We start from the raw sequence: 24,736 nt of genomic DNA on the forward strand, positions 1-24,736 counted from the left end.
CAGTTACGTAACCTTCATCATTTCTCCATGAGGGGTGTGAACCACAGCCCTAATTTACTCAGGGATCTAATATGTAGCTCCGCAGGTTAATCGGAGAGTGAAGTGCTGCAGAGTAAGACCCCTGACCCGACTCTAAAAATCACAGGGTTGAAGCGTCACATATCACATAAATGTCGCTGGAAAAAAGGATTCGAAATCAAACTGTAAAGCTGGAATACTGCACTTGTATTTGGTTGCCAATAAAGCGTGTAGGATGTTAATGCTGCTAAGTATCAGAAGCCCTTTTTTCATGAACCTTCCAATGACTATAATCATCTTCAGGCTGTACTGGATTTATTTTAAATTTATGGCTGTATAATTGTGAAAAAATGTGCAATTAGTGAGCGTGTCAGCTCCTTTTTCCAAGACAACTTTAACTTTCATGACCTTGTGGTTTTGTTAATGTGTTTTATTTGATGATGCATGTAACAAATACTGGTCAGTATATCTCTGATTTGACAGGAAGTGCTGTGTCTCTTTTTTTTCCTGGTAATCTTTGAATTGTGGAGATATCATAAATGGTCTCAGAGTTATGGTTACGAACGATATGAAAGACAAGTCCTGTCAATGGTGAGGTGATTGCAAGGCTCATCCAGTGTAAGCTGAGGTTTTGTCTCGTACTTACCAGCATAGTTCTACCCAGTTAATTTAGAGGAGCTTATTTGTAATATCTGTTCCTTATCACTCGTTTTCGTGCATTCTTTCTGCTCCTCTTTTACAAGTTGATTTCAGATTTTTTTTCTGTGAATATTCAGATGTTAGTTTTTTAACCTTTCAATAGTTTTATGTAAGAGAAAAGGATGACGCTGTAGTCCTTCTCGACCTCAGGCCATGCCCATTGCAGTGCTTTTTTTTAACAGTGAAATTTTTTTCTATTGACCCTGAGAGAGAATGAGAGGGCCGAGACACTCATTCATAGACGAATGAATGAGTCAGTGCTCACGACTCTGTTGATTTTTATCTTTTTCTGTGCAGGATTGTACTAGAAATGGCTGGAGATGATGGTTTTGAAGTGTTGGTGTGTCGCAATACTGCAAAAAACACACAACAGCAAAAAAAAAATAAAATAAAATATTTTATCTGATGAGAAAAACAGATGGGCTCCAATATCTGTTAAAGTCACAAGTATCTGTCAATAACCAGGAGAATATTCTCAAAGAAAAGCTTTAGATTTCAGTCTGGTCTATTTAAGACCTCACAGAAGTCGTTTGGACCTCATTTGCATGCCAAAGCCCCAATTTCCATTTTTGATTTTCCTGCACCAACAGGAAGTGACCTAATTTTTTCAATTACATTCACATGGAAGTCATGTACCTATTACACACGCGATGGTAAGGGGCTGAGTGCAGGTGCAGGGGTGGTAATTGTGGCATCAGTTGATAACCAGTGGACACGACTGTATGTTTTCCTCTCCAGAAGTCAACAGCGCGTAGCAGCGTTCCACTAATAGGGAGAGTGGCTCTGCATATACGCAATGTGTTGCTGTGCAGGAGAGATCCGTTCTGCCATCGTCAGTCTCTGTTTGCGCACGAGTGTGTGTGTGTGTGTGTGTGTGTGTGTGTGTGTGTGTGTGTGTGTGTGTGTGTGTGTGTGTGTGTGTGTGTGTGTGTGTCCTCATACTGCCTGTATGCATGAATTTGTAAATTTAAGTATGCATTTGCATGACTGTGTGTCAGCGTGCATATGCATTTGTGCGTTCTTTCATGCATGCACGCACATCCAGCGTGTGCGCATTTTGTATGCGCAGCAAAACTATTGGGCTTTGGTGACAGGTAGAAGACGAGAAGGGGACCGAATGAGAGAGGAGCAGAAAGATGGAACGAAGGATGGTGACATTAGAGGGATGCTGCCTAAAGAAAAAGAGCAGTTGCCAAAGAGGGAGTGATGGAGAGAACGAAAGACAGAGGAGTACCCTCCAGAGAGATGCACGTGAGCACCAAAGACACATTCTGCCACCATAAGCTTGTTTAAATTTTGAACAGGCACTTAAGAGGGACAGGACAGAAATGCATATTTCTCAAAGAGGTTCGAAGCAGGCACTTGTGGGTAAAGCAGTGATTTTTGTGTGTGAGAGACAAAGAGGTATTTGAAATAAGGGAGCGAGGAGAGAAGACTCAGAGTGGAGGAAGAGAGGGAGAGGAGAGATGCAGGCTTTCTTAATGGAGGTGTTTTTGCTTCACTAATTTTAGGGCCCATTTAACAGAGTGTGCTTCTTTCTCCTCTCCCACTGTCTCTGCCTCCCTCACTCCCTCACTCCCATCCTTCCATCTCGCCCTCTCCTCTCTTTCCCTACATCTCCAGTTAATTTAATGAAGGGTTGCCCGATTGCTTTTAGCATTAATATTCCAATACCAAGTGATGTAAATAATGAATGCAACCTTCCTCTATTCTCTCTCTCTCCATCTCTCTCACTCTCTGGATGATGTTGAGCCCCATCTGTCGTCTCTGCGGTGGCACAGAGTAGTCCCTAAGGATGAGAGGGAAAAGTGGGATAAGAGGGCAGAGGGAGGGAGGGGAGGGTGAAGGGTGAGGAAGGTGTGTCTACATGGGTGACAGAAACATGGATTTCGCTTAGTGTCAACACCGAGATTTTGTGGTTGTGGTTTTCTTTCTGAATGAAAGATTGAAATGTACCTTTTTTGAGTCAGCATTGCAACAGATTATAATACAGTGAACTCTAAAAAAATACAGAGGAACACAGTTTTAAAGAATGACTTCAATTCTTTAAAGTGAATAGACTCATTGTTTTGTTATTGTTGTTTCTTTAATTCTGCCTTTGATTTGTCACCATAACTTGTTTGTTAGAATAAAAATGGCATTGAATGTTTTTTTGCGGTTGAATAGAATCTCTTTGATTTTCTGACTAGGTCCTTTACAACTAAAATAAGATTTTTGCCGAAGATTTTGAGCTACAAAACATATTTAACCAGTAAACTATGACAACAGCTTACAAAATTTTACTACATATACAGCCAAACGGTAATTTATGTGACATTTATAAATTAATGAACTGCAATTAGGAACCAATGGCTTTTTACTGCTGTTTAGGTTCTGTTTAATTTCTCATATTTTGTCAAACATACTGGTCAGTTAGCATTATTGAACACAAATCAGTGTTTCTATACGGACAAAACCGACAAACTGCAATAACGTCCATCTATCTATACTGTTTTGTCCAACTCAGGCCATGAGGCTGATCCCAGCTGACTCACAGGGAAACCAGAATGCATTCTTTACATGTCAGGAGACCATCACAGGGCAAAAACAGAGAGACCAACGATCACATTCACATTTATGGACAATTTAGAGTTAACCTTGCAAGGTTCTGGCCTGTGTGAGGAAACTGGACCATCTGATGATAAACCATCTGCAAACATGTAAACTCCACACTGAAAAGAAGAAGTGAATGTTTATTAAGCTCAGGTTAATTAAACCTGCTTGAGGCTGTGAGGTGTGATATGTTCTTGTCTGCTGGATAAAAGTAGCTCAAACATGTACTGCAAAGGAACTGGCTTCTTGTTTTTGTCGTGTGTTATATGAAGCTGCATTTCAGTGTGGTTCATTTATCTGTTAGTTCGTCCAAAAACAGCCAATAATCCAAATGTACACTCTGACATGAGCACTAATCTCTCATCAGATGGACTGAATCAGTGCTTGGATGGTTGCTTTTTCTGTGTGAGTGTGTTTTGTTCCACCTCAGACTGATCTTGAAGTCGGCACAAACAACATGAATGAAATGTAAATTAATGAAGTAGACTGCTAATACGCCTGCTTATTATAAGCTCTATTGAATGTCTCATACACATTTGTCACAGTTCACATCATCAGGGCAAATTCACATTCAGACAAACTCACTAATGCTTTCTTTATTTAATACATTGAAACATTAGCAGTGGCATCAGATGCTTCTTTTAATACATGTACAACTAAAGACTGACCCTCAGATAAACACATCTGTTTTGGTTTTGGGTTTTTTTTTAAGGTAGAAAATGATTTTTGGTTTGTTTTGATCTTTTTAGTTGAGATATGACAATAAATAATCAGATCTAATCTGAACTGAGGAGGTTTTTTTAGTTTTGAAAGGGGCTGAAGGAGATGAAGTTGAAGAGCTGGTATCTGGTTTAGACTGCAGGCCTCTTGCAAGCTAGTAATGAGTGGAGCTAATTAATTTAGACTCTGCCAACAGATGGCTAAAGCCACATGGCAGCCGCTAAGGGAGGTGCTCCTCTTTCCTCTCACTCTCCTTTTCTCTTTTCCTTTAACTGTCTCCGTCCATCGCTCCAGCAGCACTCACTGTTTGCCCCTGTGCATGCTCGCGCGTGTGTGTGTGTGTGTGTGTGTGTGTGTGTGTGTGTGTGTGTCTTCGAAATTGTCACTGGCAGCCAGCGCATTTGATCGATCTTCACTGAGCAAAGGCCTTCGGAGTGGACATGGGAGCTCTCAGGCTATTAAACAATTACACACTCTCAAGGTGGTCACCTCAACCTTTAACACAAAAGATACAGAGTGTGTGTGTGTGTGTATGTGAATGTGTGTGCATGCAAGTGTGTTTTCCAGGTATGTGTTCGTTCCTGCAACAGAGCGATATGGAATGGAGGGATGAGAAAAAGGCAGAGGGAGAAATGGTGGAAAAGGATTTTGGTATTAATGGCGACATTTGTCTGCAGCTTTGCTCGCTCGTGTAAACACCACTCCAACATCATATTGTGACCTCCCCCTCCACCTCCCCCCACATGTCCACCAACCACTTAAATCTCCTCCTCTTACAATGCCGCCACACACACACACACACACACACACACACACACACGCACACACACACACAAAACAGCCACGCTACAACCACTCTGGTGTTTCTGCAACCAAAGCCATTTCTGAGGAGTTTCCCTGAGTACTTGAGCGGGAAAACACATTAAAGTTTAACTGGCGGAGTAAAGAAAGTAAGAAGGAGTGAAAGAAAGGGGACAGTATTGTCACACACGCTTTTCTTCCACCTAATGCCTTCTCAATCCTAATTCTGCACTTCATTTTCAGGGTTAGATTGAAAGTTTAAAGAGGAATGCAAGAGATGAAGAAGATGCTCAGGCGTCTGAAAACATATTTGTTTTGCGCAGCGGTCGTCATTGTGTGAGGCAGGTTTCCCCTCGGGGGGCGGCGCCGAGCATTCAGGGGTGGCCAGCTTCTCGTTCACTTTCAGGATGAAACTGTTGATTATTTGAATAAAACCAACATTGCTAGAAATCAGAATAATGTAATTAAGAGGAATTGGAACTAATAAATAATAAAATACATTAAACAGTTCCGGCAGTCTTAGATATTTCAAATAAAAAGGGTATAGAGACTCCTCAATTAGACAGAAGGATTAATCAAAAATCACAGGAGAGACCCTACGACCACTGCAGAGGGGATTAAGGTAAGCACCGAAACAACTAGAATCATGTTTTTGTCTCTCACAGATTCAAAATGTAGCTGTGACTGGCATCCCGTTGAACACTTTGGAGAGAAGACATGATTGGTCCAGGTGCGGTCTGCTCAGCAGAAGTGGATAACAATTTTTTTTTTTTTTTTTTTTTTTTTTTATCACTTTGACCTTTTCTTGCTGCACTTGCTTCAAGAGTTATACTCTCCATCGTCTATTGAATACAGTAATATTTTATTCTGTGAAAAGCAATGGAGGGTGTATTATTTAACCAAAGGAACACTCCTTGGCATGAGATAAATTGTGAACTGAGAGCTGGGGGTGCCATCTTTGAGCAGAGGGGCTTATGTTCCTACACCTTGAAAGTCCCTGATATACGACTGTCCTGCATGACAGTGAGAAAATGTGAGTGGCAAAAATTTCATGCCTTTATTTCAGCAATTGCTTCCCCCCTCAGCAGTGGATTTGACCACCGTCGCCAAATAGCCCGATGTTACAGGGTGCAGAAACAAAAACAGATAAAAATGGAACAAGGGAATTGAAAGAGAAAAGGGGGGGGGGGGGGGGAGTGCAGGGGACAGATGGGGTAGCTGGCAAGCACGTGGCACACTTTGCACGGGAGAGAGTGTGTATGTGTGTGACACACAATAGTGGTAATTATCTTAGCCGTTGAGTGCACAGAGGGCTTGGCAGTATAGGGTCTGAAGGGGGGAGCGGAGGCAGAGGGGGACAGGCAGTCAAACAGTAATATAATCATAGTCCTTTGTGTGAGCGAGAGCAGAGGGCAGCTCAGTGTCAGCTGTTATTGAGTGCTTATCCCCTAACGGCCTCCCCTACACACAAACACACACACACACACACACGCACGCATACACACAATGTACAGCCATGCCGATAAAATTGCACTATTCATACATTCATGCTCAGCTACTTTCACACGTCGGCTCCCTGCAAATCCATCAGTCACAGCTGAACAATGTGCATTATTTAAACCAAACATTATGCCTAATCTGACATGCGGTGAAGGGCTCCCGGTGGTTGCGACAGGTGAAAACCTGACCTGCTAAAACCTGATCACTATGGTAACCGGTGTTGACGTTAGAGTTGTCTTAACTACGAGCAGTGCGAGCATTGTTCATTCATCAGCTGAATGATGAATGAATTCACCAGCTTCTCCACCACTGCACAAGTGTGTACTTGTGTTGGCTTTGTTTTAAGGTCATATGTGACACAAGTACTCTGTGAGAAGTGCCCATCTCTCAAAGACTGTCTCCTGCATGTACTACATGTTTGCACTGAATTTGTACAGTTCGTTGTACACTTAAATAATTTCTTGTTCAGTTGTTTGTAATTAATTCTGCAGTATATTAATCAAAAACGACAGTCTAGTCAAATGCAAAAACATGTATTTGTAAGGTTACTTACAAATATTTGTAAACCTGTCTTTGTGTCGTCCTTTATTTTCCTCGTCATTTGCCTTCCATGTCCTGCCGCTGTCCTCCACCTGTCGTCTCACCTCGGTTTTGGGTTTTGGTCTTCCTCGTCTTCTCTGTCTTATTCTTCGGGATCTTCCTCTTCCTTTTCCTTCAACCTCTCTTCCCTACCTCATCTGGCTTCTCCCCCGACTTCTCAGCATTATGATGATCACTATTATTATTACTGTTTTCCTTTTGTCATGAATGTTTTTGAAATTGAATTTGTATAAGTTTGTTTTCCCATCAGACCCTGTCATCAGTGCCTCACCTTGCATGTGCTTGTCACTGATTGAATCTTTACATATTGGTTTGTGTTTTAAAATTGAATTTGTGCAGTCCAGCAATCTGCAATAAATTCTGACTGAATATAGCCTTCAATGCTTTTATCTATTTTGTACAACCGTGATTATGATATTTTTGCTTTGGAGATTGTTGGGTTGACAAAACCGCCATCTCTCTTCGACCACTGGAGGTGAATTTGATTATTGCAGGAGAAACTTCTGCCATGTCTTTGCTTTCATTTCCAAAACCACGGCAGGAACAAAGAGAGGCCGATGAGGATTTTAAATTGATGGACTTTAACCTGGATCATCAGAGTTACTGTACTGGGAGGTTAAGCAGGCAGTGTAGTATGGAAGCCTGTTTAGGACTTATAAATAATGCTCTGGCCTGGTGTTGATCCTTCAGCCCCGAGGAAATCCCACAGCAGACCAGAGAAAATGCACAGGACACATCTTAGACTTGACCTTCCGCCGTATCCACACACAGAGCACACTGAGGCCTCCGCAGACATCTCTCTTTCAACATGGCCTCTTTCTGTCTCTTGACCCTCACTTACTCTGTTTCTCTCTCTTTTGCAGCTCTGCAGGGATCAGCGTAGCTTCTGCACATCCTCGATGATAAATAAATGTTTCGTTTTGTCTCCTCATCAATAATGCAGTCTTACTTTAAGTGCTGCTGTGGGGGCTTACATTCTTTGTCTTTTTTTCCCCTCCGTTGTTCCCTCTCCTTCAGCTTCTTTCTCGCTTCCATCCCTCCGTCTGATAGACGAGAAGAGGCGGAGAGGGAAAACTTGGAAAAGCACTTAAAATCTCAGTCGGTCTTTCAAGTCCTACCTGTGGCTCTGTGAGAGAAATGCATGGGTTTACACAAGCAACAGGCTCTGATGCCACACATGGTTTGGCTTACACCAAGTCGTAACTTTTGGTTGAATGCTGGAAATTATAAGATCAAATTGAGATCTATCGGCAATGAAGAACATCCTCTTTCTCCTGCCTCTTTGCTTGGAAATGTTGTAATTGTTACATATACTGTGTTGCAAAGAAATGACTTCTCTATTTTATGTCTTTATTCAATTACACTAACAAGAAATTCTATTTTAAAAATATATATTTATTAAAGTGAGTTATAATGTTGCCATCCACTTAGTTTTCTATTGTGATATCTGTGAAAAAACTGAAGGAAAAAAAAAATCCATTGCTGGGAAATGGCAACCCCAAGACCCCCCGTGGATTTTTAATCCCACTGTGCCCCCGTGGAGCTCCAGTTTGCTCCGCACTCTGAAAAAGCACCGAGCTTCACCATTTAATATTCTTCTCTTTCATGCGGCTCACAACAGTTGCTCTCATCTCGCAGGTTCCTAACATTAGAAAGTGCAAACTTCCATCCAAGGAGTATGCTGACTGAGTAGAAAGCAGACCACTTACCTTGATTTTTTTTCTTTTTTTTTTCCGTCACGATTACCCAGCAAATTGTATTGTGAACCGCCAATGTCATCCACATCTCATTTATGTGGACTGTCTTTTTTTTTTTTTTTTTTTAAATCCCCAACATCACCTTGTCCCTTTTGTCATTTATTTAATGTCTGAGTGCCTCATTTATGCTGTGTACTTGGCAGAGCGTTTCTTTCTGCCTGTTGCCCTGCGATCGCAGGAGAATTGTCGTATTTGCGTTCAGTCGTGCTCAGCGCTGTATTGAAGCTCATTCAGAAGTCACACTTTATGTCACGCCGCCTGAGCATCAGCTACATATATGTCTAAAGACTGATTGCGTTTATTAAATTCCCACACAAGAAGAAAATTAGTCTGTTGCGCTGGAGGCAGCGTCAAAAGAAAAGAAGGAAAATGAAGTATTCCGAAGCATAAATGAATCACCTTGATGCTGCATTGACACTGCAGTGACACGTCCTTATCACAGAGTCCAATTGACTGCACTGTGCGTGTGTATACGCATGTGCAAATGTATTATGTGTTTGTGTATTCATGTGTGAACGTCTTTCACTCTCTCAAGAGAGAGCACAGTTTTATCATTTGGAGCACTGAAGCTTGTTGCTGAACAGTACCTGTTATGTTTTTTTTTTTGTGTTTTTTTTTTTTCTTTTTTGTGGGGGTGGTGGCGGTCAAAGTCAGGTGGAAAGTTTTTTTCAGTGATATGATAGAGACCATTTTAAACTGTAAAATGTGTTTTTTTGGGGGGTTTTGCTTGAATAATAGTGTCCACAAAACAATTGCCAAGTGTCACCATGTCTTTTCTTCTTCTGATGTGGTGTGTAACGATATTAAGCAAAGAAAACTATTCCACGTGGGATCATTTAAGAAAATATCCATAATATATGTGTGGACCTTTTTTGCAATAACTAAGACAATTTGACAAAATGTCTGAAAAATGTTCCTCGAAATTAAACATTAAAAAAAAAAGCAGTAGTTTTTATTGCTTCTGTTTTTTTCAAGTTTCTCAATAATTCAGTGAAAATTTCATCATTGAAATATTTTTTTTTTTAGAAAAATGAAGAAAGACTAATAATGTGCTAGTTATTCTGCAGACTCCTGAACAATCGCAGGTCCTCGTCGTAGATAAGGGGTAGGGACACAGAGTGTGGATTATCGACTGGACAGATACTTTTGAATTTTTCAGCTAGTGTATTTATGTCTGTATCAATATCAATGTTGCTATAGCTTTGTCTGTGTGTAAAGCGAAGGTGGATATGACTGATTAATTTTTCACTCTCAACACTAGTATCGGCTTGGTCTTGTTCCCTTGGTTACATTGTTCTCTTCAGCATGCTCCTTCAGGGCGGTCGGTGAATTGTTGAACAAAATCCTCAGCAGCTTCAGTGGCTCAAAATAAGTCCAACACTATTTTAACATCGTCACTTTTCACATCTTAACAGAGTCCCTGTCTCACCTCTGTAGCTGATTTGAAACCAGAGGAAGGAGAAGTTCATCTTCTGTTCACACAGGCATCATAAAAATGCAGCATCCTCAGAGCTGAACTTCTGTACGAAGGCAGCTGCGAGACCCTGCCTGGAGCCGATTTTTGTTTTCTTTCAGTTTTACACACATTGCACTCAGTGTGTATTACGTAGGAGCGGAAGTGTTCTGAAACTGATTGACCAAAGCTGAGACCATCCTTGAGCAGCTCTTGAGGAGACGCATGCAAAGAATCAGGAAAAAAAAAAAAAGGATAAAATCAACAGTTTTCCTATGTGACCCCCAGGGCAATTCACAGGGGTTGGATAAATGTTTAACCTATTAAAAAAAAAAATCCACAGATTTCATCTTGCATTTTCACAGAGTTTGCTGACATCTCAATCATTTGTGTGAGAAATGTAAAATTACACTTTAGCGTGTAAAAATGAGGTATTTCATCCAACAGATGTGTAATTTTTTACAAACTTAAATTAGTGACAAAGCAAAGTTGACTTGGAATTACAAGGACAATAAGTACAATCAAATTATTTTTTCCCTCTTAACGACTGGTCAGTGGTTGTGAAACCCACTTCAGACTTCAGAATACTGTCCAATCCTGGTCCTGTGTGAGTTCAGCCTGGCCCTGCCCCGTCACAGCTGATTGTAATAGCAGAGATATCTAAGCTCTACACTCTCTGCGACCAGGTCTGGACCCCCCTGCTGTAGTAGCCTCCATTTTACTGCGTCTCCTCTGCTGGATGATGTTGTACATCGACGTGTGTGTCTGGTAAATGTAACCTGACAGTATAAAATGCCTAGAAGAGTGTGTCAGCATTTGGTGAAGCCAGCGACGGTGCGTGTGTGCGTGCGTGCGTGCATGTGTGTGCGTAGTTTGAGTGCTTGTGCGTGTTTGTCATTGTGGTCTGTGAGTTTCTTGGTGAGGCGCCTCTGCGTATCTGATGTGATGTGCAGTGTATGCTGTGTGTCACAGCAAAACAGCTGTTTCTGCACAGAGCCGTTGGGCACCTGTGTTTGTGTTGTTGTGTGCGTGTGTGTGTGTGTGTGTGTGTGTGTGTGTGTGTGTGTGTGTGTGTGTGTGTGTGTGTGTGTGTGTGTGTTCGGGGGCAGACTGCCTTGTATCACTGTCACTCACAGAGACAGAGAAAGACACTGATGTTGTTTCACACTGACACTTATCAGACTCCACTGTCCTTAACTCTTCCCCTGCTCCAGGCGGATATATGCCTTCTTGTGTGTCATACAGTCGTATCACATCAAGCTATGGCACCCAAACTCTGGCCTGAAGCCCTTTCCACTCATACACAATCATTTTACCCCCTCTCTCATTCCTTTTGACCTGCTTCTGGAGTTTTTACATATCTCCTTTCACTAATCCTTCAAGGTCCCAAGTCTCCCTTAAATTTGAAGGATTAGGAATGGACAGGAGTGGATTTAGTCTTCTTTGTTGTTAATCCAGTCACTATTAAGTTGCTTGTTTAATAGCTTTCCATATTAAAGCTCATTTTGATATTGAATGCAGTAATGAAGCCTAGTCTATTTCTGTGGGTGATTTATTAACCGTGCTTAATACAAGGATGTTGAAGGCAGCGTCTCTCATCACTCTTACATGACACAGATACCCTGAAGACGAGGTCACAAAAGAATTAGTGTTCGCTAACATCTTACATGACGCTCATTTCAATATATAAAACGAATTATGGATTGTCTGTGATTGGATGTCTTTGATTTCAGCAAGAAAGCCGTAAAACACTGAAGTTTTATCCTCCATCCGAAGGGGAGAGGCTCTTTGGTCAACTAGCTTGAAGCAGTATTTCTGTATTTAAGGCCATAACTGTTTTCATTTTATCTTTCCTCTGGCCTTTGACATTGACGTTATACAAGCAAACAATGTGCGTAATCACAACAGTACAAGATACAATCATACAAAACCAGATAAACAGTCAGATCTCAAAGATTTTTCATATATAAAAAAAGAAGAAAACAAATTGTATTCAATTTCACCTAGATTTTTTTTTCATTTGGGGTTGATGAAATGAATCATTGTGACTATGTAAAGCTGAGGCAGTATTTGGCACCAGCTCGGATTAGTTTTAGTTATGGTGGTCAAGTACGTGCTTGATTTTAGCCTGATTTAGCTGCAATATTGCCACAAATATACCCACATTGTTGTTGCACATGACTGTAACATGCATCCATGCATAAATCTTGCTTTACCCAGCTATGGGCCACAGGGTTCTGGAGGTGATCACAGCTGATTATAAGAGAAGATGAGGTTCACCTCTTTAACAGATTCACACAGATTCACATTCAAACCTGTGAGAAATTTAGAGTCAGTGTATATTTTTGGATCTCAGAAGAGTATCCGAAGGACAGTATCCACAGACCAGACTCACATTTGGGATATTCTCACCTCAACAACGCTGAACTATAAAAATTTGTGGGCCGTTGTTTTGTTTGCTCCACTTTGAATGAGCACACATTGGTGTATTCATGGTACTACTAAAGTCACGAAACGTTAAAGTCAGCAGAACAATGATTGGTTATAAAAGAGACAATAATGGTAATAGGTAATAATGACTTGGAGCTAATCCGGGCCAGTCATCTGCCCTCCAAGAAAACCTCGGGGTTGTTATTACGAGCTGAGTAACGTGGAGGATTTGATGTTTACCTGGAGTGAGCAGAGAGTGAGAGCATGGAGAAATCTTCTTTTCTGCTCTATTTCTGACACAAAAAATACTGTATCTTATGTTCTAAATTCATGGGGTTCGGTCATGAGACACACACACACACACACACACACACACACACACACACACACACACACACACACACACACACACACACAGGCAGGCAGTCAGCAGTCATGTTCTGCCAGCACTTCTTGTAATCCCTCAGACAAATTACAACGTCTTCTCCTCCTCCTTCCTCCTCCTCCACCTCCCTCGCTCCACTCTCTCCTTCCAGCTGCAATTGGATTTGGATAAAGATGGCTTTTCCTTTTCTTCTCTATTCTTCCCTGCTTTGGCTAAAGAGGGATTTGCCCGGGGAGATTACACACGAACAGACGCGTATGCATGCACGCTCGCAGACTGCTGCGCGGAGGCATTGCATTTGAGGAAAAAACATCTTCACTAACAAACACCCCCCCCCCCCCACACACACACACACACACACACACACACACACACACACACACACACACACCCCACACTGCACTATAGCGGCGAGCTTCATAGCCAGAGGTCAACAACCTCTCTTGCCTTTCCCGCCTTCCTCTGCTTCAGCTTCTTCCAATCCCCCACACAGTTGGTCCACGGTGCAACTTTCCGTGTCCGTCCCCTCCCGTCCTCTTTACTTTGCATCTATTGTTCTCTTACATCTCCCGTTCTTCTCTTTTCCTCCTCCGTCGTCTTGTTATTTGTGTTCTTTTTAAGGCCCTGCCACAGTGTGATGTTAACTCTGAGCCCCCTCCTACAGAGAGCTGCTTTCTCAAAGAGTGGAGTTTGACCTCCTGCTACTCTGCTGCGAGCAGCTAAACTCACTGAGTGGTCAGCGTGTGTGTGTGTGTGTGTGTGTGTGTGTGTGTGTGTGTGTGTGTGTGTGTGTGTGTGTTGAAAATTCTCATGAAGCCACACGGCGATGGAGAGTACGTCTGAATGGCAGTAACGGATAACTCGGCCATTTTGCATAGCACATCGCAGTGAGTGTAGCATTAGGCTATTACGACACTCTGGAAAAGGAAATACGCCCCCGGGGACTAATTTGTGTGTGTGCATGTGTATGCGTTGGAGTTGAAAGGGGGTTGGTGGTGCTGTGACTGAATAATTGAAGGGTGGAGGCAGCAGATGGTCTTTAACCCTGAACCCCAGACAAGACTACAATCAATATTTAAGCAGAAAAGGAATGATACACCACACACACGCGCGCACAGTCACGTGTGCACGGCACGTAAACTCACTTCTTATGAGGGATGGTACGTCTCCGTCGGCGTGCATGATATATGAAGTTTGTTTTTCTGCACACCGAGGGGAATTGTTGTTGCGTGCGGCATGTGGTTGCGAGGGTTTAGAGTACGGGCTTTTTATGGAAGGTGTGTGTTTTTCCGGAGTAATTTTTCTTACTTTCGAGTGTCAGGCTTGTTTCTGCATAATTGTGGGCAGCACTCAAAAATGTATGTGGGTTATTTTGCGCAGGCATCGTTTTGATGCCGGTTTGTCATAATAATATAAGCGCCTGCCTGCTTGTGCGCAGAAGGAGGACACTCGTCATGTGTTTTGAGTTGAAGAGACAGTTGGTAGGAATCACAGCGTCTTCCGTCTCTACCCCCTTCTCTCTCTCTCTCTCTCTCTCTCCCTCCCTGGGCCACCAGTAGTGGTAATGGGGAGGGACCTGTCAGCTCACTTAATGCAGCTAATGTTTGCCTGCGCCTAGGGACACGAGCACAGAGACACACACAGTCCTGACACACACAGCGCTCCGCTCTCTCTCTCTCCCTCTCTCTCTCTCTCTCTCTCTCTCTCTCTCTCTGTCACCACTCTGTCACATTCCCTCTCTTCTTCCCCCTCCTTCCCTCGCTCTCCCACTCTCCTTCCTCCCTGCATCCTTCATTCTCTTCCAGCTCCTTCTCCCTCAGTGCGCTGCGCCTGGCCTCTTAATTTTCGTCAGCTTTGCTTTTTCTCGCAGCGTGAAGCTTTTTGAGCCATGTTTATTATAATCGCCTTCACCTTGCCCATTGCTTCTGTGCTCTGGTTATTCCAAATGACCAATCTATTCAGATGCAGCAGAAAAGCCTCTACTTCATTTCATATTAAAGAAAATATCCAAATCTAATTATCAGCATGAAAAGACGACACAAACAGACAATGCATCGGTCCATTTTGTTTTTCCTCGTTTTTCACTTCTGTGAATAGTTAAGTCGACAGTTCAGGAGAACAAAGCCAGGGTGAGAGTTTCAGGTTTTTTTTTTTTTTTCTTTTAAATACAAGACAAATCCCAAAACGCATGAGTTGATTTACCGCCAACAATTACTGTATTGTCCAATAAAACATTTTTTTTTTTAGAGTTGGAAGCTGAACATTGGTGTGATGCCTGCATCTCAACCAATAAGAGGATTTGAGGTGGGCCTACGACAGCTGTACCCCACCAGCAGCAGCCGGAAAGAAGTGGAAGCCTCTTTGGAGGTTGATAAATCCAAAGTCGTATGTTAATACTTCAAGGTGGAAGTTTCTTATCAACGGATTGCTTTGAATCGTTCCTGTAACTCGACCATCAAGAGCAGCGAGAGCCTGCAGATGCCACAGAAACATGGAGAGCAATGAACTGCTGTCTGGGTTATATTGTGGGTATTTTGTTCTGGTCTGCAGCTCCTCTGTAAAGGCAAAAAATGTTACTGTTGCTTCAGGCATCAGAAAATAACTTGCGTTTTGTTTTTTGATTCGTTGAATGATTTTGAGTTGATATCATAGGAAAAGTCGCAGTGTAGAGGGTACACTGTCATTTTAAAGCACTTTATTAGTTTCAATTTAAACAAATGGTTGAATTGTAGTACTTTTTGAAAACAGAAAGCTTCACCATGCACTGTTTTAATTCATTACTACGCTTCAGTTGAAATTTTGCTTATAACAATGCAATTAATTGCAATTGAAATTTTTAATCAGTGCTAAAAAAATGGATTAAAATAATGATAATAATAATAACTCACAGTTTTCATGTTTAGGTTTTTCCTGCATTATGATTATTATTATGCAAGGCCCCAGATGTCCGTTTGGTTCTTTGTTCGAAATAAAGAAAGTTCATAGGAATAGTTGCACAAGAAAGCATAGTGTTCCTTTATTATTTCGTTGTAATTTGCAAATGCCTTCATCATTTCAACTTCCTATAAGAAAAAAAACAACAACAAAAAACACAGAATCATAAGGGTTGATTAATTTATGTGTAAAACTTGTGAATGGTAGTCAGAATCTGGCTGCACTGACCTTAAAATGTCAGTTAAATTGAATTAAAATGAGATGTTTAATGAGTTTACATATGCTAAACTCTGATTGCCTTCCTGATGTTCATTTTCCATCACATTTATTTTCACTTTAGTCGAGCTATAATATCAGAAGACAGCTGAGCTCAATAAGTTGTGGCGCTATACTTGTAAATACCACAATATGCATGCCACTGTAAGCGAACACAAACACAAGTCAGTGGAGAGCAGAGAAAATGGCGACAAGGTCGGGCAAGGAAGCTTAATAAAAACAAATGTCTTATAGAAACAAAAAAAAAAACACTTGTTTTCTCTCTCCTTCCCCTCCACCTTTGTTGCTGCCTCAGTCTATCTATTCCTTCCCAATGCTCTGTCGCTCTGATGAATATCATCCAAGCAAATCAGAGATGCAGAGGAATCTCTTTCATTTCTCACCCCCTTTCCCCTCTCCCTGTCTTTCTTTTTCTCTCCATCCCCCTTGTGTTTTCTCTTCCACCCCCCCTTCTTTCTCTCTCGGCTCAAATTCCCCCTCCACCTTCTTTTCCTTTCCTTTCCTTTCGCTTGCATATGTGGACCTCATTCTCTCTCATTATGATGATTTGAGGTTCAGCTTCAGTTGTTGGCCCATTAAAAAAAACATGCAGTGGCAGCAGCAAGCCCTGCCTCAACAGATATCGCAGGCAGCCTCATAAGATGGCCTCTATTCTGCATACTGCATTGTGAACTGAAATCCCCCAAAATCGCCGCCGGCGCTGTTGTTCTTGTATTTTAAATAAGATATGTCTGAAACCTGTCACACGTTATAGAGAGTGGCACACATGGACACGCCGAATGACCTTGGCAAATGCCACCTCCGGCCAAACCGTCTTATCTGCGTGCCAGCCCTTGATTAGACCTCCCACTCTTTATGGAGGGACGTTACAGTGCTGTGCGAGGACTGGGCAGTGGACAGACCAGGAGAAAAAAGCACTGGGTTCAGCTGATAAATGTGAATATAGGTACAGGGTGGTATCTTGGTCCATAGGAAACACGGGCACACAGATGTGCGTATTCCCCGCCGTGATCAGATATAATCAGGACACACGCCACGTACTCTGAAAGATGTCTTGATAATGACTCTAACTGGGCCACCGATTTAGAGTTTGTTGGTGGTGTTTTGCTCTGAATATGACTTAGAAAAAAAATGATTTCATGATATTAAATCACTTGGGAATATGGTCTCCTGTGAGACATGTGAGGTGTGACGCTGAGATTAAATTCCTGACTTTTTTGTTTTGATTTTGAAGGTTTGACTTTGTGTTAACGCGTGCAACTTAAAGCTCTCCTTCCGGTTTTGTTGTAGCGACCGTGTAAACATAATCTGGCTCCGCGCTCGCTGAACTTGTGGACAAATTTCTTGTTAGCTTTTTGTCCCAGTAGATGATTTATTCATGTGGATGTTTGTTTTGTGTGGAAGGTGCTGGCTGTGTTGCTGTGATGCTCAATGTGGCTAAAATTACAGAGAGAACCTGAGGATTTTACAATGATATCATCAAATAAAGTGTGAATTTTCACACATTTCATAAATGTAATCTTATTTACAGATAAGAAGGACAAACTGCACCCGTTTGAAGTGTACAGAAAAGCTTTCTGTTCATCTGATCTTTTGGCCAGAAGCAGCGCAAGTTGTACTTGACTCTGTTTATTGTCTAAAAGCGGCAATAAATAAGGTTCTTTAATGCCTTCATGGGGAAGAAAACATTTTTCGGACCATAAAGTGTATTCACAGGACCTGGTGTGTGATGCTGCATATACGAAAATATATTTTATAAAACATTTTGTGGTTCTAAAGGGAGTTCTTATTGATTGGCTGAAGTACTTCCGCTTTATTCAGTCAGTTGTGGCTCCTCATCTCTGCAGGTTGCAAAATCAGCTTCTACTTATACCCGACACCTTGAATCTGGGATAAAAAAATATAATTATTTACAATGCACTATGGGTAATGTAGTATATGCACTAGAGTTTTGGTGTAATGGCAGAGTCCATCCTGAGTCTGGCAGCGTTGCAGGAGTGTAATTGTAAATCGGTGGGGTGTTGTTTAAAAGGTTACATTTATTTTTAGTCACTACTACTACTTGTACACACATATTGTCTTTATTATAGCCCTGTGCTGTGGTGTAAAGGCCGGTGCTATATTGCGTGTCTCCATTGGACTGCAGTTACATGTGTCGGTGAACTGAATCAACTTCAAGGCCAACAAAGCAAAGTCAAACAAACGTGGCGCTTAGTGAGCTGCTGGAATCAAACATCACTTTGCCACGAGATGCCGGATCAGTCGACAGGACTACAGACCATGCCTGAGCGGCCCCTCTCTGCATGTGTGTGCATGTGTGTGTCTGCTCATGTGTGTTTACAGTTGGGACTGCGTGCTTGACTGCGTGTGTAACTCTACAGATGTGCATGAGTATGCGACGCTTGTGTGCCAGAGACAGTACAATCCCCAAGCAAGAAAAAAGTGGAAGCGAAGAAGAGGAGGGGAATTCTGGACAAGTGAAAGCATGTGATGGAATCCCAGCTGGAGTCCCAGCGCTCTCTTCCTCATCTTCATTCTCTGTGTGCTTTATTTTTTTTTTCTTTTCCTTCCTCCATCTGTCTCAACCTTTTCTTCCTCTTTACTTTCCTCTCTTCTTCCTTTTTATGTCCCCTCCCCCTTGCTCTGGCAGTGACATTGGGCTAAAGTGGGACAGAGTGTAGGGGGGCAGTGAGGCAGAAGAGACAGAGAGACAGTCATGCAGGGAGGGATGCAGGGAGAGCTGCTGCTGTGCTGTGGTGTCGTCCCCCCCCCCCAATCCTCCTCCTCCTCCAAGAACGTACCTCAGGCACTCCTGGCCCCTCTGGCCTTCCTCGCACTGTCTGGGGGACCCGCTTTTAGTATGTCACCACGACTCCACTCCAATCTGCAACATCTGTCTCTACAGCTCTTTTGCTACCCATCATCCCTCATTTCCTTCCCCCGTTCCGGCTCCTCCTCCTTCTCCTCCTCTTCATCCACTTTTGGGTCTCTGTCGCCAAGATGCCCAGCAACAGTGGTTAGGGCGCATCGTCACGGTGGCACAGGCAAACGAGGGGAGCCAGAGGAAGGAATGCGTCGGAGAATGGCGGGCCCTCTCCCTCTCCGCTGCCCTCCCCTTCCTACCTCGTTCTTCACGTCCTCCTGCCATGCGGGGTGCACTCATCCGCACACAGGGCCCGCTCCCCGGTGACCTCCTGCTCCCTGAGATTCAGCGTGTGTCACCGTGGCGCTGCCTACATGCTGTGGCACTGTGGTACTCCCACTGAGGACAACATGACTTGACAAAGGCCAAGGCTTTATTGATTTGTGTGAGAGTTTTCCACATGTGCGTTAGCACACTTTTCCTCACGTAATCCCAAGAAGCAATGCTTGTACAGATACCTTTATGTATATACTGCGCTCAATCTGTGACACACTGCAGGAACTCTTCAGTCATGTGGTTTGTTCAGCTCGTGAATTGTTGTTACACCTTTATCCAGACCATGAAATGGGCAGAAAATCATGTTTGATTTCCAACAGCACACAAGTCAAGTCGACATCCGAACAGGAAGTTAAAGTGCTGCTTTCGTAAAAATCTGTGATCCGTCTTTTCCCTGTCTGCCATGTCTTCCCCTTCATAATGGATGACAATCAAGCAGAACAGACCCGAGTGTGAAATTAGACCATTCACAAACTGTTGTTTTTGTGTTTTTTCACAGCAGAAAATAAGGTCACGCTTTAGTGGAGTTCCCCACGCTTTGCAGTATGTGTGTTTATAATGCATTAGATATGTCCCGTTAGTCTTCTCATGACTAGCAAGCATGTCTCTATCTATTATCTATGAGGCTAAATAATTTAAGACAAAACCGACACAATGCACCACATGTTGACAAGAGACTGAGAATGTGTGGGAAATCTGTGTGTTTGTTTGTTGTTGGTGATCAAATTCAGTCACATACGCATTTTTCTTTTGCGTGTGTGTGGGCTAACATGTGCAGTATAATGCTATTTTAAGAGCAATCAAACCAGGTGGATGATTTTGTGTTAGAGCCCCCCTCCCTCCCTGTGCTTTTTTTTTATTGCATTTTCTTCCCATTCAGACATACATCACTGCCTCCATTTTGCTGCTTGAATATTTATGGTCATTCCAATTAAATTGCTTAAGTGTGTTTGAGGCCTTTACGCGTCGCAGAAGGGAAGTCTGTGAAGTAGACGTGGGGGTGGGCCGATGATAAAACAGATTCTCCTTCCTCCTTTTTTTTTTATTTGGATGAGTACATATTTTCATTTTCTCTGTTTGTTTTTCTTCCTCCTCTGTTTTTTTTTCTATCTCTACTCCTCAGCAAGAGCTGTTCAGAGAAGGTGAGGGCTGTGTGGGTGTATGGGGTGTCACCTTCTAACAACAAATATAGAAAGAGAAACAGAAAGACGGCAGCAGGAAGAAAGACGGAGGTACAGAGAAACCAAGGAAACAGATATATAGTGAAGGAAAGACAAAGAAAACAGGAGACCCGGTGGTGGTGGCTGTGGTGGTGTGGTGGAGGGCAGCAGCTGGCATTTGACGGTGAAGCATGCCTTTTTAATGAGTGCATTAGTCCTCTGCATACCTATCCTCAGATCACTGCATCACACTGAACCTGGAAAACAGACGGAACAAAGGAGGAGAGGAGGACGAGAAGGTCAAGGGTTGGGGCTGAAAAACGAAACACTTGTAGAGAGATAAGAATAGAGCAAGTGTGTATCTGTGTTTCCTCTTCAATTATTCTGCCTCTGGTAACTGTGAGCGTCCTGCCCTCACAGGGGGGACAAAGAGACAGTCTATAAAATTCACACAACTCTTCTTTATTAACCCTCCTCTGTTATTTTGACATAACCTCTTCCCAGTCCTTTTGCAAGTTTCTGTCCCTGATTGAATCAAAGAGAGTGGCAGTAATATGCTGTCCTTGTGGCTCTTTCTCTGTCTGGCTTGTTCTCAGTAGCACTTAACTGTTACAGACTACTTTGAATGAGAATAGAGAGGAAATAGGAGCAAGCATCATTCATTTCATACTAGAGAGAGAGAGAGAGCGAGTGGGGGGGCCGATAGGGAGAGTCTATTGTTGCTACGTGTAGATTTCCCTTTGTCAAACACATGCCAATTCTTCAGACCCAACAGAGGAGAGGAGAACAGGAAAATGATAGCAGTGGAGAGAAAGATGAAGGGAGAGAGGGCGGGTTGGAAGGCGGGAGAGGAACAGAGGGGAGGGGAGCGGTATTGATTTGACACACGGGGAATTACACCACAGCTCTGTTCATTTTCATTCATCTGCCCTTGTAATGGGTGTGTTAATATGGCAGATAGGGGGAGAGGGCAGGAGGGGGATTTAGGAGGATGAGAACATTTTATTAGAATTCAATCTTTATTATACTTCACCCCTGCTCACTGGAAACTACATTGGACGAGTCTGCAATCACACACTGGTGCATATGCATGGCTGCACTCACCACAGGTGTAAAACATGCACATGTACAAACATGTCACGCCTCTAAACGTGACAGGACATCTAGGGATAATCTTTGTTTTGTCTTGAAGTGAGATTTTAGACTTTTAAATCTAGACATTTGTTTCTAGAAAGTTTAGCAATTTTGCTTCTTTTTTTTTTCAAAATCTCTCACCACCAGACTTGATTTTACCCTTCTAGAAATCAACTTCTGATCCATCCATCCATCCATCTGTTCATCTTCAACCACTTATCCCAGACAGTCTCAGCAGGGATGCCCAGACTTCCCTGTCCCCAGACACTTCCTCCAGATCTTCCAGGAGGATCCCAAGGCGTTCCCAGGCCAACCAAGAGACATAGTCTCTCCAGTGTGTCCTAGGTCTTCCCCGGGGTCTCCTCCTGGTGGGACATCCCCAGGGAGGCATCCAGGAGGCATCCTGAACAGATGCCCGAGCCACCTCAGCTGGCCCCTCTCGATGTGGAGGAGTAGCGGCTCTACTCCGAGCTCCTCCCTGGTGACTGAGATCCTCACCCTATGTCTAAGGGAGCCCCCAGCCACCCTACGGAGGAAGCTCATTTCCTGCTAGCATCCGGGATCTTGTCCTTTCGGTCATGACCATAGATGAGGGTAGGAGCCCAAATTGACCTGTAAAACGAGAGCTTCTCCTTTCGGCTCAGTTCTTTCTTCACCACAACGAAGCAATACAATGACCGCATCACTGCAGACGCTGCACCAAACTGCCTGTAAAGGCTCCATCCATCAGCCTCTGCTTCCTCAACAGAAGACGTGGTGATGGGATTGAGAATGATCTCAAAGTACCGTCTTCCTTCCACCGTCTGATAATATCCCCTGTTGAGATCAGCAGCTTCCAACTTCCATTGTAAACAGTGTTGGTGGAGATCTGCTTTCCCCTCCTGAGGCACCAGACTGCATGCCAGAATTTCTTTCAGGCCGACCGACCAATAGTCCTGTTCTACAGCCTCCCCGAACTCCTCCCAGACCTGGGATTTTGCCTCCGCAACTGCTCGTGCTGCAGTTCGCTTGGCCTGCTGGTACCTGTCAGTTGCTTCGGGACTCCCACAAGCCAACAAGACTCGATAGGACTCCTTCTTCAGCTTTACGGCAGCCCTTACTTCCGGTGTCCACCGCCGGGTGTGGGGTTTGCTGCCACGACAGGCACTGGAGACCTAACGACCAGAGCTCCGAGCAGCTGCTTGAACATGGTCCACTCTGACTCAATGTCCCCAGCCTCCAACATGGCGGAAAAGTTCTAGTTGTGTGCTGTCTTGTAGTGAAATTTCTAATGATCATGAACTGTTTCCAAGTTAAATGTCTGAAAAGTATGTGTGTCAAATCCCATCAATTGTGTTGTAATAGAAATGTAGGAGTTAAAGTTAAAGCTGAGATGAAGTTCTGACATGAAATGGGTGTGAAGTTTCATGGTTTTTCTAAAGCGGGTTTTCACACAAAAGTACAAGTATGAATGTGTCTGAAGATGGAATTGAGCTCTCAGAGCGCGAACAGTTCCAATAAAATAGCTTTTTAGCAGGTCTTCCCACTGCCTCCTTCAAATCAGCCATATTGCACCCTTGATAATTATCAAATAAATTAGCCAGGGGGAGGAGTGGAAGAGGTGGATTGCTGGAGGAGGAGGAGAAAGCAATCAGGGCTGATTTCTTTCATTCTTGTTTATTCTGAAAACCATCTCTACCTGTTTTCTATCATACAGATGAAAGAGAAATGCATATAGGAAAGCGATGGGTATTGGGAATTTCCTTTTTTTTAAAACATGCTCACTTGTAAATTTAATGATCTCATAGGAAGCAAAAGGATGGATCTCCAATACACAATATTTTCATGTCTTGAAATGTCTTTGAGAGACTGCATTCAAGGGTGGTGCTTAGCACTCTGACTTCACAGGAAGAATGTGTCTGATTCAATTTCAGGCTTGAGACCTTTTTCTATGGAGTTTACCTGTGATTTCTATATGTTAGTTTTTTCAGGGCACTCTCATAAAGTCTCCTACTCTCCTACAATCCGAATAAATGCATATGACATTATTTTGACTCTGAACTGTCTGAAGACTGACTGTGTGTGACATGTCCCGGGTGTAATCTGCCTTCACCCATAGCCGTCTGGGATTGGCTCCAGTGCTGCACAACTGTTAGTCGTAAAGGGGATAGAAGATAAGCGCATCATTGGAACGTGGAAAGTATGGCACTGTGATGAAGTGCTTAAAGCTGTCACATAGAATGTGTTCTAAGTGCAAATTTGTTGCTCAGCAATGTGGAATTGTTATGTTCTAGCAGTGCCTCCATGCCTTCTATGCTTTCTACAGCTTACCGTTCATGAGAACAGAGAAATGTGTTCTTCCTCCCAGGACTGTGAACCAAGAATTACGTTACTTCTTTCTCACAGCCCTGGTTTGGAAGTTCTTGCACCTTGTTCTCAACACACCATCATCATTATCATGACTTTGTACCCCTTGTTTATCAGAAATCAAGGCTCTGTTTGAGATTTCTCGTGGAAGTGAGTTGACTGACTGCTGTTATGCCACGTTCTTATTTTATTACTCCACCACAGTATTCACCACAGCTAACATTATCCAGAAACAGATTTTAGTTGTGCCAACGTCATGCCGCAGAGACCAGAATGTTGAGACTTTTACACAAGAAGCCTTTCCTATTTTGGGCTGCAGCAGGAGAGCTGTCCATGGTGCTACTTCAGCTTGAAGTCTACACCTGCAGCATATGCATTGGTAGATTGTCATATGGGCAAGTTTTCCTAGGTTGTTGTTAATCTTTTTTATTTTTTTCTGTTGCTTCCTAAGCAATGAAAGCTATTAAGTACATTTTTAATGGTAACCTTAACCTTTGCAGATCATTTAGACTCAGTGTGACTGCTTTTACAGCTATATGTATGACCATATTCAGACATTCAGTTTTGCTTCTGTTTGAATAGAAATGAATAACAAACATTTCTTGCTGTCTCCTCATTGCTGTGGCATCCTGTAGTGTAGATGATGCGTGCACGTGTACAGGCACAGTTTGTTGAGCGCACTCTCCAAAAAGGTGTGTGTGTGTGTGTGTGTGTGTGTGTGTGTGTGTGTGT

At 42.9% G+C, this 24,736-nt stretch overlaps 1 protein-coding gene across 3 annotated transcripts in view; it reads left to right on the forward strand.

Annotated features, from left to right (window-relative positions):
* LOC115401080 (Down syndrome cell adhesion molecule-like protein 1 homolog) overlaps positions 1-24,736 on the forward strand; it is a 93,748-nt gene that overhangs the window by 24,889 nt on the left and 44,123 nt on the right. The window lies entirely within an intron of this gene.

The sequence above is a fragment of the Salarias fasciatus genome, chromosome 14, assembly GCF_902148845.1.
Source record: "Salarias fasciatus chromosome 14, fSalaFa1.1, whole genome shotgun sequence".
NCBI lineage: Eukaryota > Metazoa > Chordata > Actinopteri > Blenniiformes > Blenniidae > Salarias > Salarias fasciatus.